Below are 11091 nucleotides of genomic sequence, written 5' to 3'. Positions count from 1 at the left end.
AACAAAATAGCGACAAGTACCACGGGAATCCGCGATAAGGCTGTCTGTAATAAAGGCTCTTTTTGTTCCATTGGTTGAACATGAAACAAGCGGCATATTTGTTCTGGGAGATTCTGCCTTTAAAATCTGGGTTGATTAGCAAATCCTAAGGTGGTAGTGACATGAAGGAAGATGTTTTTTCTTTTAATGAAAATGAAGCCAAAATGATGAATGTGATTAACATAAGAGGGAATTCAAGGGACATGAAAGTGAAAGAGTTTTAGATAATGCTCAAGCAATTGCATAGGAATTATACATTAAGCAATCTAGATTCTAGACCTTTCTCTCTGATTCCTTTTCGGTTATGATTCCCTTCCTAAAAGGATAAGGTGGGGGAGGTTTGGTTTGCAAGTTTTAATAACAACTCGGTAGCTTGTTGTATTAAGATCCTTCCTAGGTGATAAGAAATGTTGCAAATGTTTTCCTAAGTTCATTTTCTGACTTAAGGTTATTTCTGGAATTCTCACCCTATGAAGGGACTGAGAGAATTAATTAGCCCATGTGGTCTGTAACTGATTTGATGATGAAAATTGCTTCTGAGGTATCAAAGATCTATTTTTATTCTTGTCTGCAGGAAATGTCTCTTTCTCCACTAACTGGTTCTATCAAAAAGATACCAAATGACTTAGATTCAGTGCCCCAAATTTATCTTCATCGCAGCATTTGATCTCCTTTATACCCAGAGCTTATTCTATTCGCTGCTGAATACCTACAGTAGTCCCCCTCCCCGATCCTTGGCTTAGCTTTTGGGAGTTTAAGTTACCCATTACTATAGACCATGGTCTGAAAACACTAAATTGAAAATTACAGAAGCAAACAATGCATAAGTTTTAAGTGTGTGTCAATCTGGGTAGCATGATGACGATCTATCCATGCTGTAACACTCTTTTCTGCTCAGGGTGTGGATTATCCCTTTGTCTGGCATATCTGCCTGTTAGTCACTTATTAGCCAACTCAATTATTAAATCCCAAAAATGGTATATTTAGGGTTCAGTGTGATCAACAATTTCAGATGTCCTCGGAGGGTCTTAGAATGTATTGGACAAGAATAAGGGGGGAACTACTGTATTCAAATTTGTATTTACTATAAATACCCAGGGGTCACCTATTCTTAGTAACCTGGACTAGAAGGAAATGCAAGTGGTAGAAGTGGACCAGGTGCAAAGACAAAAGGGGTGGAGGCTAGGAAGCTGGACAGTGCAGTTACTTAGCTCCAGGGATTTGGGTCATGCAGAAATGGGATTTTAGAGTGAAAAAATCTTCTAGTTTATTCAAGAGAAACCAGAAGTAAATGCGCATGTGACTTCCTAATTTTTTTGTTGTCTCTTTGTTTGTTTTGAGACAAAGTCTCACTTTCTCACCCCCAGGACAGTGCTGTGGCATCATAGCTCACAGCAACTTCAAACTCTTGGGCTCAAGTGATCCTCCTGCCTCAGCCTCCCAAGTAGCTGGGACTACAGGCACCCACCACAATACCTGGCTATTTTTTTTTTAGAGATGGGATCTCACTTTTGCTCAAGCTGGTCTCAAACTTCTGAGCTCAGGCAATCCACCCACCTCGGCCTCCCAGAGTGCTAGGATTACAGGCGTGAGCCACCATGCTCAGATAACTTCCGAATTTCTAGACGATTCATCAAAATAAAACATCTGCCCAGGTTAGCCCACAAGCTACTAGTTTGCAATTCCTCTTATAAATCATGATCCTTCCAGTATGTTTTAAATTTTCTTCTTGTAATATTAATGGATTGTAATTTTACCAATGTGAAATGGTTTGCATTTTAACGGGCATTAAACTTTTAACCACAGTATGCAGCAATGTTCCCAGATAGGACAGATATTTCTCTTAGTATGCATATCTTCTTAACCACCGGAAATTAAAGCATGTGGCCAGAAGGCCCTGCCTCGAGACACAAGAGTAGCTTTATTCTTGTTATTATTCTCTAATAATTTTAACAATATTGGCTAATATTTATTGATCTGTAACCTGATTCCTGTCTTTGAATACATGTTTTTATAGATACTATTTGATGTAAACGTCACAGGAGTCTCATCAATCAGCATGACCTGGGTGTTACTGTGGTAACAAAGCACCTCAGAGTCTCTGTGACTTAACCAACTTTATTTCTCCATCATTCTGTCCAACACTCATCTTCATGCTGCAAGTTTTATACCAACAAGAGCTTCTGACATTGCCGAGACAGGAAAAGACGATGAGCATCTTGCATTTTGGCTTCTAAAGCTTCTGTTTACAATCATTGACCTTGATATTTGCTTTAAGAAAAGGTACCTGAAAATGCCATTTTTCAATAGAAGGAAAAGGAGGAGAGTTAGGAGAGACATGCTTTATCAAATATCAGAAGATCTCATAAAGGTTCTAAAAACCAACCAAGTATTTAATACATGAGGAAAGTGATAGTCCAGTTATGTGGGAAAGGTAGACTGTTTTCAAATCGTATAGAAAAATAAAGTTGAATGCATATGCAAAAATAATTTCAGATGGATTGAAAACATAGACATAAAAGTTAAAAAATAGAAAATTTTCAAGAATGGACATATATGGGAGAAATCTCCATAACTAAGACAATAAACACAGAAGCTATAAAATAAAAAGAAGCATAGGTCTAGCTAAGTTAAAACATGTTTATTCCAAATAATAACAAAGAAAGACAAATAAGAAATTTTAAACATTATTTTAACATAGGTGACAAATACAAGATTAATGTAAGAGCCTCTCCAAAATAAAAAGAAAATAGTCAAATCACAGACAAGCAAAACCAAATAGCCTACAAACTTATGAAAAGACATTTAAACTCATAGCAATTAGGGAACCAAAAATATAAAGTAACAATGAGGTTTAAATCTAGCAAGCTGGCAAAAATAAAAGAGTAATAATATGCATTTTGGTATGGATGCACGGGGTGAATGGTGCTGACATTATTGCTGGTAGACATGAGAATTGTTTTGTTGTTGTTGTTGTTTTGCAGGTTTTGACTGGGGCTGGGTTTGAACCCGCCACCTCCGGTATATGGGGCCAGTGCCCTACTCCTTTGAGCCACAGGCACTGCCCTAGAAATGAGAATTGTTACAATCCTTTTAGGAAAACAATCAGCAACATTTATTAAAATTAAATACCCAGGTCTTTGACTCAGAATTGACATTTCTGAAGATTTATCTCAAAAACATAAAAGCCTCAGTAAACAGGGACAAATGTGCTGGGAAGACAGTCACAGCGTTGCTCAGTGTAGCAGAAAACTGGGAACAACCTGACTCATGGTACGTCCGCAGGGTAGAAATAAAAACAAAGGAGGATTGCAGGTGTGGACTCGGAGGAATTCTCCTGAGGTGTTTCCTAGTGAAAAAGAAAAATGTGGGGGCTGGTCACAGAGGCTCATGCCTACAATCCCAGCACTCTAAGAGGCTGAAGCAGGTGGATTGCTTAAGCCCAGGAATTCAAGACCAGCCCCAGCCAGAGCAAGACCCTGTCTCTACTAAAAATAGGAAAACTGAGGCAGGAGGATCACTTGAGCCCAAGAGCTTGAGTTTGCTGTGAGTTACGATGATGCCATGCCACTGTACCCAGGGTGACAGCTTGAGACTCTCTCTCTCTCAAAAAAAAAAAGTGTCAGAAAGGGGTATATAATATGATTTAGTTTTCTTAAAAACTTTATGCATGGGAACATATAGGTTTTAATGTACATATGTATGGTTATGTAGTATTATATGAACATGAATTAAAACTATGTGAAGATACATGCTAGATTCATAGCATAGCATGGGTTGGGGGGGCAGCAGGAGAGGAGGTGGGGGCGAGGAAGCCAAAAGGTAAACAAAAACAATGTCTGCACAACACACCCTAACATGTGTGTGATAATCCTATTCATTCATTAATGCAAAGATCTATATATAGTGTATAAATAATGTCTAAATACATGGTATATAAAAATACAAATACAATCATATATAAACAAAAGAGATTTTTCAAACTAATGACACTCAACTAAATTATAATTTAGGCTTTAGATTGAGGGAGCTCAATCATTTATCCCATCAAATGCTAGGAGGGACTTAAACTATCTTCTTTCAACAAAAGGAAACGAAGACTTGACAACTGAGTCATATTCTTTAGTATTTCAGGTCCTTCCTGCAAAAAGTAAACCCTCTTCTTTACGTTTCTTGTAAGTAGATTACTTGGTACATCCGTCCTCAAAGCAATTTTATATAAATCAGATTATCAACGTTAAGTATTCTCTTCTTTTAGTTAAACCACCTTAACTTAGTGTTATTCATATAATTTTATTTCAACAAAACAACTTTTTAAAATATGAAAATTTTGTAAGCACTGCTTTTCTAATACAAGAAATAGAAAATTTATTTTAAGAATAAAACATTTCACTTGTGTTTATTGCTGAAACACAGAGGTAAATTGAAAGAGGATATGATAGCACATTGTCAAATAAAAACAAAGATCTCCTTACCCCACTTTATGGGGGCAAGACATGATTGCAAGAGGGACTTTACCTAACAATTGCAATCAGTGTAACCTGGCTTATTGTACCCTCAATGAATCCCCAACAATAAAAAAAAAAAAAAAAAAAGATCTCCTTACCCAACTAGAGAAAATGTAGACATGAATATTTGATCTAAAGTGAAAGCTACGTCTACGGAAGAGCAGAGTTGCCGTTATCGATCTGGAATTGGCATGATGACAAACTACTCTGCAATTCTTCCTCTTCCCAATTAAGGTGTCTCTCTTGAACTGATTGAAAGCTGTTTGATAAGTATACTTTTTTCAAGATAGTTTGCTCAGTTGGGGGTCTTTTTAATAAACCAAAATTCCATCATTAGCTTTGACTAACACCAGCTGCTGTATAAATTCCGCGTTGATGCAGACCTCCACTGGCGTTCCAAATATTGCAGGTGAATCTCTGACTCCAAAATCCTCAATCATGCAGCATGAATAATTAACATCTGACAAACACAGAACAGAAAGGACTCTTATTAGAAGACGTGTACTAAGGACACAATCCTACCTTAGCTCCCGAGAACAATAAGCCAAATAGCACTTTAGTGGTTCCAAAAAAAAAAAAAAAAAAAACTACAGAAAGGAAAAGAAAATGTGTTTCTAGGCGGCGCCTATGGCTCAGTGATTAGGGCGCCGGCCCCACATGCCGAGGGTGGCGGGTTCGGACCCAGCCCTGGCCAAACTGCAACAGAAAAATAGCCGGGTGTTGTGGCGGGCACCTGTAGTCCCAGCTGCTTGGGAGGCTGAGGCAAGAGAATCGCCTAAGCCCAAGAGTTAGAGGTTGCTGTGAGCCGTGTGACGCCACGGCACTCTACCCGAGGACGGTACAGTGAGACTCTGTCTCTACAAAAAAAAAAAAAAAAAAAAAAAGAAAATGTGTTTCTAAATTCCCCTACTTCCTAATTTTTTCCTGTACTGATCAGAAATGAAAAAGTTAGGACACAAATAAAATGTATTAGCCTTACAGCTAGCTATTAAAGACAGAATCCAAGGTCTAGCACAAAGTACTTGGGGCCCATAGATTGTTTTCCCTTCTAATTAGCTCATAGTCTATCAATTTTAACACACAAGAGAAACTTTCCCATTCATGTACTGAATATTATTTCTATGAGATATATGGGAAAAACATAGCACAAAATAGTTACAGGAAATGTCCATAGAAAGTTTAATTTATAAGAACATCCACCTTGTGTAGGAAGTGTGCCAAGGAGGGCTTTTCCTAAGTGTATTTGATGTTTCAGGAGCTATATTTTAAACCATGATAAACTTAAATCCAGGAAATAATGAAATAAGTCCTTTTTTATTTTTTGAGACAGTCTAGTTCTGTCACCTGGGCTAGAGTGCCAGGACCTCAGCCTAGCTCACAGCAACCTCAAACCCCCAGGCTCAAGTAATCCTCCTGGCATGATGAGGACAGGCTCCCTAGGTACTCATCACAATGCCTGGCCGATTTTTTTGTTCTATTTTTAGTAGAGATGGGGTCTTGCTCTTGCTCAGACTGGTCTCAAACTCCTGAGCTCAAGGGATCCTTCTGCCTTGGCCTCCCAGAGTACTAGGATTACAGGTGTGAGTCACTGCATCCAGCCAAAATAAAAACATTAAAATAAAATATGTCATGATAGTTCAATAGTTAATAGCAGAATGTTCTGGAGATCAATTCTTGAGTCTGTTTTTTCATCTGTAAAGGAAAATACTAGTATCAGGCTCACGAAGTTACTTCAAAAACTAAGTGAGACAATGCATATATGATATTTAGCACAGCACAGTGTATTTTTTCTATTTCTTCATAACAAATTACCACATACTTAGTGGCTTAAAACAATAACCATTTTATTATCTCGCAATTTCTGTAGGTCAGGGCATGCCTTATATGAGCCTTCTATTAGAGTCTCACAAGGCTGCAATCAAGGTATCATCTGGGCTGTGTTCTTGTCTGGATGCTTGACTGGGGAAGAGACCTCTTTCAAGTTTGCTCAGGTTCTCAGCAGAATTCGTTTCCTTGCAGCTCCAAGACCAAGGAAGGATCCAGCCTTCTTTCTGGCTACTGGCTGGAGTCTGCTCAGTGCTTGTCACTTTGTGGGCTTCCCCAGCATGACCACTTACTTCATCCAGCAACACAGGGTCCCTAGAGTGAATCTGCTAGCAAGCTAGAGTCTTCTAATATAATCACAGGAAGGATATCCCATCACTTTCACCAAATTCCACTATTTGGAAGCAAGTCCAGGTCCTGTGCATACTCAGGAGTGAGATCAGGAAGCAGGGATCACTGGGGACCACCCAAGAGTTTATGCGCCACATACAGTAAACAAATAGGGAAAGGAATGAGTGAATGAGTGAACTTGGGTGTGATTGTTGTAAGCAGTAGACCCCTTAGACAACAGGAAATGTGGAAAATAGGTCTAAATTCAGGATAAATGGGTGGATACCAGGTCAGAAAGCAGCTACACAGCTGAAGGCATAACACAAGTGTCCAACCTTTGTGAAAACAATGCTTTGAAGAGTTACTCAGGCTTTGAGGTCCAGAGACTGTCAGACCAACATTTCAGGGGGTGGTGGAGAAGAAAATCTGAAGAAAAGACTAGGTTTTATTCTTACTTTAAAGTGATAATTTTCTTACAATTGGAGCAAATGAAGAAATTAAAAGGGAAATAGTCAAATATAGTTACACAATGCCAGGTGCAGTTGCTCACACCTGTAATCCTAGCACTTTAGGAGGCCAAGGCAGGTGGATTGCCTGAGCTCACAGGTTCGAGATCAGCCTGAGCCAGAGCAAGACCTCATCTCTAAAAATAGCCAGGCATTGTGGCAGATGCCTGTAGTCCCAGCTACTTGGGAGGCTGAGGCAAGAGGATCACTTGAGCCCAAGAGTTTGAGGTTGCTATGAGCTATGACGCCATAGCACTCTACTGAGGACAACAAAGTTACAGAAATTTAAAATATGTATATATATATGTATATACACACATCTACATATATATACACACACACATATAGTTACACAAATTTTTACCTCTTAAGCAATAGAAGTAATTAACAATAAAAACAAACAAATATTTACCACAAATAGATACAGATAAAAATGTATTCAAACACATGTGTGAATGCCAACAATATTCCCAAGGGATAAGTGGGCAAGGGATATTATTATATGATTTGTGAACAGGAAGTAAGAATAGTGAAATTAATTTGGAAAAAACAGCTTCAATCTGATGTGGATAGAGCAGAAACCTTACATACAAAAACCTTTCAACTTCTTTTCAGACCATGGGTTCACATTAACATGAATCTAACAGGAAAAAAATGGTTTAGAATGTTTTTAATTTTACTTCTATTACTCTGGTAGCTGGAAAACAGCTAAACAGAGATCAGACTCTGGAAGAAAGAGCAGTTGTCCCAAAATGAAATTCGTCCTGCTACTTTTTTTTTTTTTTGAGACAGAGTCTCGCTTTGTCACCCTCGGTAGAGTGCCGTGGCATCACAGCTCACAGCAACCTTGCACTCTTGGGCTCAAGTGATTCTCTTGCCTCTGCCACCCCAGTAGCTGGGACTATAGGCACCTACCACAACACCTCAGCTATTTTTAGAGATAGGGTATCGCTCTTGCTCAGGGTGGTCTTGAACCCATGAGCTCAGGCAATCCATCCACCTCAGCCTCCCAAAGAGCTGGGATTGCAGGTGCGAGCCACCATGCCCATCCTGTCCTGTTACTTTTCATGAACATTGTTATGACAACACCCCGACTCTGCTCACCTCCTTCTCTATGACTGCACTGCCATGCACAGTGGGACAAACACGGTTCCTGGACTCAGCACAAAGCAGTGGCACAGGTGGGTGTTCGCTTTTCCCTCTCTCGGAGGTCCTATTCTGTGCAGGTGATACCACTTTTAATGCCAGGGATAATGTGCCCAATGTGTTTGTCAGCACTGTCATCGGGTCTCTTCGGAGGTTAAGTCACTGCATATCTCTTGCTGTGGCCAGGAATGGAAGGCCCAAGAATTAAATGGATAATAGCAAGCGTTCACCAAGGATCTACTGGGGTTATTAACGTATGTTTTACCCTCAGTGGGAATGAATCAGACAAGGGGTTTGTTCCTGGAATCTGGATGGGCTTCCTTGTTGTGGGACAGCAGCATCAGAGGTGGGAGGAGAAGGTCCAGCTGGAGGGGAACGGCACCTGAAGGTGATGTGAGGACAATAGCAGATGGTGTCCGTCAGGTGTGACAGCCACAAACAGTTCCAAATGCAACTGCAGGCTGACTGGGCACAGGAGATCCACTACACTCTGCAAACCAATGCCCCCACCGCCATACCAAGTAAGGGGAGGATCAGTACAGGACCTGCCACAGGCTGGGGGACAGGAAGTTGGTGGGGCAAAAGGGAGTAGGAGGTGAATGGGCATGGAGGTCAAAGAATCAAGCAGGGGCTGGTTACAGTACCTTGCTGAGAGCAGTCATTTGTTATTATGCTCTAGAAGAGAGGAGGAGATAGGTTACAGCAGAGGCCTTCAGGGGGAAGGAACGCAATACACATTTGTCCTTTACGTTTGCCCAGGGGAGGGCTGAAATTCCCTCTGGTCCCCAGTGGTCTCCTCCCCCCGTCAGTGTATGTAATCAATGTACCTTGGTCCTGATACTCTGAATTTGACTGCCCTGCACACATTTGGAGGTCCATCCACGGCACAGTTGTCATAGTTCTGGTCTGATTTGGTGAATCTTCACATCAGTGTGTCTTCTTTAGACTGTAAACTTTTGAAACTCAGGCATCGGATCTATATCATTCTCTGAACAGTGTATAACACTATAAATAATTAGATCATTGATTTTTAGGATGAAGAAAACGATACTACTTGTAAAATGTACAAAAAAGGAATCAGATTCATAAAGCCATATTGTTTTTTGTCATAATGTCAATGGGACGTGAAAAGTTAGTACTCTGCTGGTGAGAAAACAGCAGTATCGCTTCCACTTCTTAACGAGAAACTAGTATTCTCATTTCTTTTTCTTTTATTCCTTTTTTTTTAGACAGAGCCTCAAGCTGTCACCCTGGGTAGAGTGCCGTGGCATCACAGCTCACAGCAACCTCCAACTCCTGGGCTCAAGCGATTCTCCCGCCTCCACCTCCCAACACCTGGCTATTTTCTTTTTCTTTTTTTTTTTTTTTTATTACGGCCATCGTTGGTGTTTTGCGGGCCTAGGCTGGATTTGAACCCATCAGCTCAGGTATATGTGGCTGGCACCTTAGCTGCTTGAGCCACAGGCGCCGAGCCTCTCATTTCTTTTTAAGTGCTTACCCTCGTCATCCCATTTTTAGAAGCCTATGATAGAGGAATAATCAGGAATGTGAACAAGGATTTATGTGTAAGCACATGAGCCTAATATGCCTTAATTATGGGAAAATGGCCAAGGGAATGTTGGTATCTGTAAAATGGACTTTCTAGCAGTTATCAAAAATCATAGTTAATTTTCACAGGAAAATACTTAAAAATAGCAAGTGAAAAAAGAACATGCAGTATGTTTCAATTATATATTCTTAAAACTTAGAAAAATTGGAAAGAAATACACCCAAATGCTAAAGATAGTTGGGGGTCATAAGTGAGGGCAGAGAAATGACTTCAAGGTGAGCAACAAGGGGACCAGGTGCATTAAATACAACTAAGGAAAGCAGAACTCATTTTTGAGTACTGCGTGCAAGCGGTGGGCTAAGTCCTATAACCCTATTGAGATTATTTTCATTGATTTGAAAAACAATAAAAAATACATATGGGACTTCAACTAAAAAGCTTCTGTGCAGCAAAAGAAATAATCAACAGAGTAAAAAGACAATCTACAGAATGGAAGAAAGCATTTGCAAACTACATCTGACAAAGGACTAATATCCAGAATCTATAAGGAACTCAAACTATTACAGCAAAAAACAAACAACCTCATTAAAAAGTGAGCAAAAGACTTGAACAGACATTTTTCAAAAGAAGATACACAAATGGCTAACAAACAGGAGAAAATGCTTAACATCACAGAGTCGAAAATTAAAACCACAGTGAGATACCACCTTACCCTGTCAGAATGGCCATTATGAAAAGTCAGAAAACAATAGATGTTGACACAAATGAATGTTTATACAATGTTAAGTGGGAATGTGAATTAGAACAAACTCTATGGAATAGAGATTCTTCAAGGAACTGAAAATTGACCTACCATTGTGTCTTGTCTCCCGAAAAGAAAAAAAGTCATTATATCAAAAAGACACCTGTACTCGTATGTTTACTGCAGCACAATTTACAACTGCAAAGATAGGGAACCAATCTGTGTCCATTGACAGATAATGGATAAAGAAAATGTAAATACACACACACACCATGGAGTACGACTTAGCCATGAGAAAGAATGATGTCTTCATTATCCTAAGTAAAGTATCTCAGGAATAAGAAAACAAACACTGAGCCACAGGCGCCACCCATATATACTGAGGGTGGCGGGTTCAAACCCAGCCCCAGCTGAACTGCAACCAAAAAATAGCTGGGCGTTGTGGCG

At 39.8% G+C, this 11091-nt stretch overlaps 1 long non-coding RNA gene across 1 annotated transcript; it reads right to left on the bottom strand.

Moving 5' to 3' along the window:
* Positions 1 to 4884: 4884 nt before the first annotated feature.
* LOC128587569 (uncharacterized) lies at positions 4885 to 10859 on the bottom strand. The gene is made up of 4 exons (XR_008380613.1): positions 9181 to 10859; positions 8998 to 9028; positions 8619 to 8735; positions 4885 to 5007 (listed from the first exon to the last, which is right to left on the bottom strand). It is a non-coding gene; the product is annotated as an uncharacterized LOC128587569 (long non-coding RNA).
* Between the last annotated feature and the right edge of the window lie 232 nt (positions 10860 to 11091).

The sequence above is a fragment of the Nycticebus coucang genome, chromosome 6 (genome assembly GCF_027406575.1).
Source record: "Nycticebus coucang isolate mNycCou1 chromosome 6, mNycCou1.pri, whole genome shotgun sequence".
Lineage (NCBI taxonomy): Eukaryota > Metazoa > Chordata > Mammalia > Primates > Lorisidae > Nycticebus > Nycticebus coucang.
This window is presented reverse-complemented; position numbering and strand designations above follow the sequence as displayed.